Source organism: Capricornis sumatraensis, chromosome 14 (assembly GCF_032405125.1).
Source record: "Capricornis sumatraensis isolate serow.1 chromosome 14, serow.2, whole genome shotgun sequence".
Classification (NCBI taxonomy): Eukaryota; Metazoa; Chordata; class Mammalia; order Artiodactyla; family Bovidae; genus Capricornis; species Capricornis sumatraensis.
In genome coordinates, this window is record NC_091082.1 from 9,306,509 (window position 1) to 9,313,051 (window position 6,543).

The 6,543-nt window shown below is 42.0% G+C and overlaps 1 pseudogene; it reads right to left on the bottom strand.

The window, feature by feature from the left end:
- Positions 1-5,181: 5,181 nt before the first annotated feature.
- LOC138090601 (olfactory receptor 5W2-like) lies at positions 5,182-6,108 on the bottom strand (annotated as a pseudogene).
- Positions 6,109-6,543: the final 435 nt, after the last annotated feature.

The following is a 6,543-nucleotide window of genomic DNA, read 5'->3' on the forward strand; positions in this document are numbered from 1 at the left end:
CCTAAACTCAGCAAACTCCTTTTCCATAAACACTTTCCTCACAAATAGGCTTCAGATAGCAATCCCTCCCATGGCCTCAAGCTGTGGCCTATGTGCTCACCCTGGAACACTCTTTTGTAAAAGTCCTTGAACAAATGTCAATGATTAACTTTATGAATTATTCTCTGAGTGCAGCTGCATAAGGCTTTGTGCCTTCCCATGCTCTCCCAAGAATAATAAGCACCTTAATATTCTCTTCAGTCAACCCAGCCGAGGAAAGGAAAAAACAAGTCAGAATCACAAAGCTTAACAACTTCATCCTGGGTCCATGCCTGCAAGACAAAGAGAGGGGGTTGGGGCCGTGCCTCCATTTTGTCAGTAATGCCTAACACGGCTCCCAACAGGGTACTTTACCACTAGTTTCACTTGGGAAGCCCCAGTGGACATGAGTGTGGGCAAACTCTGTGAGACAGTAAAGGACAGGAAAGCCTGGTGTGATGCAGCCCATGAAGTCACAAAGAGTCAGACATGACTTAGCAACTAAACAATAGCAATCAAGCATTACACATGGTTTGTTTTTCTTGTTTGTTTGTTTTGTTTTGTTTTGTTTAACAAATACATGAAAAAATGTTTTCTTCCCAGGAAGGTTCACATGCCACAAAATCTTAGGCAAGTATACCAAGGGCGGGTGGGGAGGAAATATGTGTCTTTTAACAAGATATGATAATGTACAAATATTCTTGAACATAAAGTGAAAGTAAGACAATACAATTTGCCCCTGAAGAAAGAGGCTGCTATTCAAATAACCAAGATGCAAAGAAATAACTAGATTTCTAATACACATAACTTTTTGAACAACGAAAGAATAAGATTCAGTTCAGTTCAGTTCAGTCGCTCAGTCATGTCTAACTCTTTGCGAACCCATGAATCGCAGCATGCCAGGCCTCCCTGTCCATCACCATCTCCCAGAGTTCACTCAGACTCATGTCCATCGAGACCGTGATGCCATCCAGCCATCTCATCCTCTGTCGTCCCCTTCTCCTCCTGCCCCCAACCCCTCCCAGCATCAGAGTCTTTTCCAATGAGTCAACTCTTCACATGAGGTGGCCAAAGTACTGGAGTTTCAGCTTTAGCATCATTCCTTCCAAAGAAATCCCAGGGTTGGTCTCCTTCAGAATGGACTGGTTGGATCTCCTTGCAGTCCAAGGGACTCTCAAGAGTCTTCTTCAACACCACAGTTCAAAAGCATCAATTCTTCGGCGCTCAGCCTCCTTCACAGTCCTACTCTCACATCCATACATGATCACTGGAAAAACCATAGCCTTGAATAGATGGAACTTAGTCGGCAAAGTAATGTCTCTGCTTTTGAATATGCTATCTAGGTTGGTCATAACTTTTCTTCCAAGGAGTAAGCGTCTTTTAATTTCATGGTTGCAATCACCATCTGCAGTGATTTTGGAGACCAAGAAGATAAAGTCTGACACTGTTTCCACCATTTCCCCATCTATTTCCCATGAAGTGATGGGACCGGATGCCATGATCTTCATTTTCTGAATGTTGAGCTTTAAGCCAACTTTTTCACTCTCCTCTTTCACTATCATCAAGAGGCTTTTTAGTTCCTCTGCACTTTCTACCAGAAGGGTAGTGTTATCTGCATATCTGAGGTTACCGATATTTCTCCCAGCCATCTTGAATCCAGCTTGTGTTTCTTTCAGCCCAGGGTTTCTCATGATGTACTCTGCACCTAAGTTAAATAAACAGGGTGACAATATACAGCCTTGACGTACTCCTTTTCCTATTTGAAACCAGTCTGTTGTTCCATGTCCAGTTCTAACTGTTGCTTCCTGACCTGCATACAGATTTCTCAAGAGGCAGGTCAGGTGGTTTGATACTCCCATCTCTTTCAGAATTTTCCAGTTTATTGTGATCCACACAGTCAAAGGCTTTGGCATAGTCAATAAAGCAGAAATAGATGTTTTTCAGGAATTCTCTTGCTTTTTCCATGATCCAGCGGATGTTGGCAATTTGATCTCTGGTTCCTCTGCCTTTTCTAAAACTAGCTTGAACATCAGGAAGTTCATGGCTCATGTATTGCCGAAGCCTGGCTTGGAGAATTTTGAGCATTACTTTACTAGTGTGCGAGATGAGTGCAATTGTGCAGTAGTTTGAGCATTCTTTGACATTGCCTTTCTTTGGGATTGGAATGAAAATTTACCTTTTCCAGTCCTGTGGCCCTGAGTTTTCCAAATTTGCTGGCATATTAAAATTTTTCTTTTGCCACATATGAAAATGTTTATTTACATTGATGTTTATTTTCTTTAGAAACACTGAAAAATCTGTTCTCTCATTAAAGAAGCATAAATAACAACTGAGTATCCTTAAGATTGTAAGTTACCTCTCAGGTCTTTCTTGAGTTTTCTAAGATCTTTTTGAAAATCTTCAAACTTCATCTGCGACGCCTGAAAGAGGTCCTGGGGTTCGTGTAGTGGAAACACACACTGTTCTTTCCCAGCGTCCTGGTCAGCATGAAGCACAGAACATTTAATTAAATGAGGACAGAACAGCAACAGCAATGACAACATCAAACACGACCACATCACTCAACAACAAAGAATAACAAAATGTGACTCTGTGAACATTATCTCACCTCATCAAAATCGCAAAGATAATATGACACTATATATGACAAGAAAATTTGGCTATTGTCCTAGACAGAGAGACCAAAGTCAGTAGAAATACATTTTTTTTAATGTCTAAATATACAGCGTTAAATAAAACGCATCCCAGTAAATCCACACATGTAGATGAGAATATTTAGGATGAACGGAGACGTTCTCTGTTTCATGTTACTTTAGTTTAATGGCCCAGGTGGTCTTGTCCTCCCCCCGTCTGTTCCCACCTAAGTCCCAAGTAGAAGCACAACTGTTTTGAGGGTTGTCTTAGTTGTACACACCTTCCTAATTTCACCTTCCTCAACCAGAAAATTAATTCACTAATTTTATTTCTTATTATTAACAGGTATAACTACTATCTAAACAGAAATTACTAAATAGCACCAGCATTTCTGTATAGCTGAACCAATAGGGACCATTCAAACAAGAAGCTTGACTGAGGTTTATTACTAAGTAGATTAAGAAAATTTGAAAGTATTATCTCAAGTAAGCTGGAGCTTTAAAATGCAAATTCATGTTATAAATTATGTCAGCAACTGAGATTCAAGAGTTAGTAGCTATGCAGCTATAAAAAAAAGTCTGAATTTGGCAATAAGGAGTTCATGATCTGAGCCAGTCAGCTCCTGAACTTGTTGTTGTTGACTGTATAGAGCTTCTTCATCTTTGGCTGCAAAGAATATAATCAATCTGATTTTGGTGTTGACCATCTGCTGATTACCATGAGTAGAGTCTTCTCTTGTGTTGTTGGAAGAGGGTGTTTGCTATGACCAGTGCATTTTCTTGGCAAAATTCTGTTAGTCTTTGCCCTGCTTCATTCCGTATTCCAAGGCCAAATTTACCTGTTACTCCAGGTGTTTCTTGACTTCCTACTTTTGCATTCCAGTCCCCTATAATGAAAAGGACATCTTTTGGGGGGGGGGTGTTAGTTCTAAAAGGTCTTGTAGGTCTTCATAGAACCATTCAACTTCAGCTTCTTCAGAGTTACTGGTTGAAGCATAGACTTGGATTATTGTGACATTGAATGGTTTGCCTTGGAAATGAACAGAGATCATTCTGTCATTTTTGACACTGCATCCAAGTACTGCATTTCAGACTCTTTTGTTGACCACAATGGCTACTCCATTTCTTCCGAGGGATTCTTGCCCACAGTAGTAGATATAATGGTCATCTGAGTTAAATTCACCCATTTCAGTCCATTTTAGTTCACTGATTCCTAGAATGCCGACATTCCCTCTTGCCATCTCTAGTTTGACCACTTCCAATTTGCCTTGATTCATGGACCTGACATTCCAGGTTCCTATGCAATATTGCTTTTTACATTATTGGACCTTGCTTCTATCACCAGTCACATCCACAACTGGGTATTGTTTTTGCTTTGGCTCCATCCCTTCATTCTTTCTGGAGTTTTTTCTCCACTGATCTCCAGTAGCATATTGGGCACCTACTGACCTGGGGAGTTCCTCTTTCAGTATCCTATCATTTTGCCTTTTCATGCTGTTCATGGTGTTTTCAAGGCAAGAATACTGAAGTGGTTTGCCATTCCCTTCTCTTATGGACCACATTCTGTCAGACCTCTCCACCATTTCCCACCCATCTTGAGTGTCCCCATGGGCATGGCTTAGCTTCATTGAGTTAGACAAGGCTGTGGTCCTAGTGTGATTAGATTGACTAGTTTTCTGTGACTATGGTTTCGGTGTGTCTGCCCTCTGATGCCCTCTTGCAACACCTACCATCTTACTTGGGTTTCTCTTACCTTGGGCGTGGGGTATCTCTTCACAGCTGCTCCAGCAAAGCGCAGCTGCTGCTCCTTACCTTAGACAAAGGGTATCTCCTCACCTCCACCCCTCCTGACATTGAATGTGGAATAGCTCCTCTAGGCCCTCCTGTGCTGGTGCAGCCACCGCTCCTTGGATGTGGGGTTGCTCCTCCCAGCCGCCGCCCCTGGCCTCAGACATGGGGTAGCTCCTCTTGGCTGCTCCTGCGCTGTCGCAGCCTGGCACTCTTGGCCTCCGCCCCTGACCTCGGACGCAGGGTAGCTCCTGTCGGCTGCCGCCCCTGACCTCAGACGTAAGGTAACTCGTCTTGGCCACTGCCCCTCGGGCATGGGGTCCCTGACCTAGAACGTGGGGTAGCTCCTCTCGCTTATACTCATTAGTACAAAAAGTATAGTACGTATCATAGAATATTTTTTAAAAAGTTCAAACATCTGTCAGTAAACACATGAGAAGTATCTAGTAATTGAAATAGTACATAAATGAAAGAATGAATCAATACAATGTGACAAAATTAGAACACTCAGGAAAGTTTTCAAGGAAGAGAGCATGCCATATATAAATTCTTGACACCTATGAGCATGCTGTATTTGGAAGTTGTAACGTTTCTAAAATTTGGGCTTTATAACCAATGCTTATTATTAATTTATGTATTTAGTGAGACAACTTATTTTCTCTTGTATGATGCAACATAATTTTACAAATACAAAAACCACAATGTGTGTCTTTTTCTGTGTGTGAAATATAAACATTTAGCATCATCTTTTAAGTTTTATTTTTTCTAGGGTTTGTTTCACATCCTTGTTTCTTAGGCTGTAAATCAGAGGGTTTAACATTGGAATCACTAGAGTATAAAACAACAAAGTCATTTTGTCTTGATCTAAAGAGTAGGATGAACTCGGCCTGAAATACATAAAGAGAATAGTTCCCTGGAAAGTTGCCACTGCAGTTAGGTGGTAGGTGCAGGTAGAGAATGCTTTGAACCTCCCTTCTACAGAATGGATCTTCAAGACTGAAAGGATGATATAAAAATAAGAGACAAGAACTCTTGAAATGGTACTCAGTTCAGTGAAGCCAAAAACAAGGGATAATGCCAACTCATTGACCTGTATATCAGAGCAGAAAAGGAGGAAAAGTGGAGGTAAATCATAGAAGAAATGGTTAATCTCATTTGACCCACAGAAACATAAGCGGAATGCTAATGTCATGTGTATCAGAGCATCCCATCCCCACCAGGTAAATCCCAGCCATGAGCAGGGGGCACACCCCACTGGACATGCTGACCGCATAGAGCAAGGGGCTGCTGATGGCCTTGTACCGGTCATAGGCCATACTGCCAGCAGGAGACACTCAGAATCTGCAAAGATACAGAAGACCAAGAACTGCAGAGCACAGCCATGGAAAGAGATTGATTTGTTCTTGGCAAATAGGTCCACCAGCATCTTAGGGCTGATGGCTGTGGAATAGCAGAGGTCACAGAAGGAGAGGTGGCTGAGAAAAAGGTACATGGGTGTGTGCAGCTGGGGGTCCATCTTAATCAGGGTTATCATTCCAAGGTTTGCCAGAAGACTGATGAGATAGACAAAGAGAAACATGGTAAATAGGATCGCTTTGTTCTCAGTGTTCTCAGTAATTCCCAAGAAAATGAATTCATTCACGGAGGAGCAATTGTCTCTGTCCATCCTTCTTTGTTCTTGTCTATACTCTTAGATGGAGAAGGCAATGGCACCCCACTCCAGTACTCTTGCCTGGAAAATCCCATGGGTGGAGGAGCCTGGTAGGCTGCAGTCCATGAGGTCGCTAATCGTCAGACACGACTGAAAAACTTCACTTTCACTTTTCACTTTCATACATTGGAGAAGGAAATGGCAACCCACTCCAGTGTTCTTGCCTGGAGAATCCCAGGGACGGGGGAGCCTGGTGGGCTGCCGTCTATGGGGTCGCACAGAGTCGGACACGACTGAAGTGATTTAGCAGTAACATACTCTTAGAAAAATATTTTTTAAATAAATAACAAAGATACATGGATAGGTAACACTTCTGCACATCTGCAAAATATCGTAAAGCAGAACACATTTCTTTCTATAACAGAAAAGCATCCAGTCATGTGCCCACTCTTT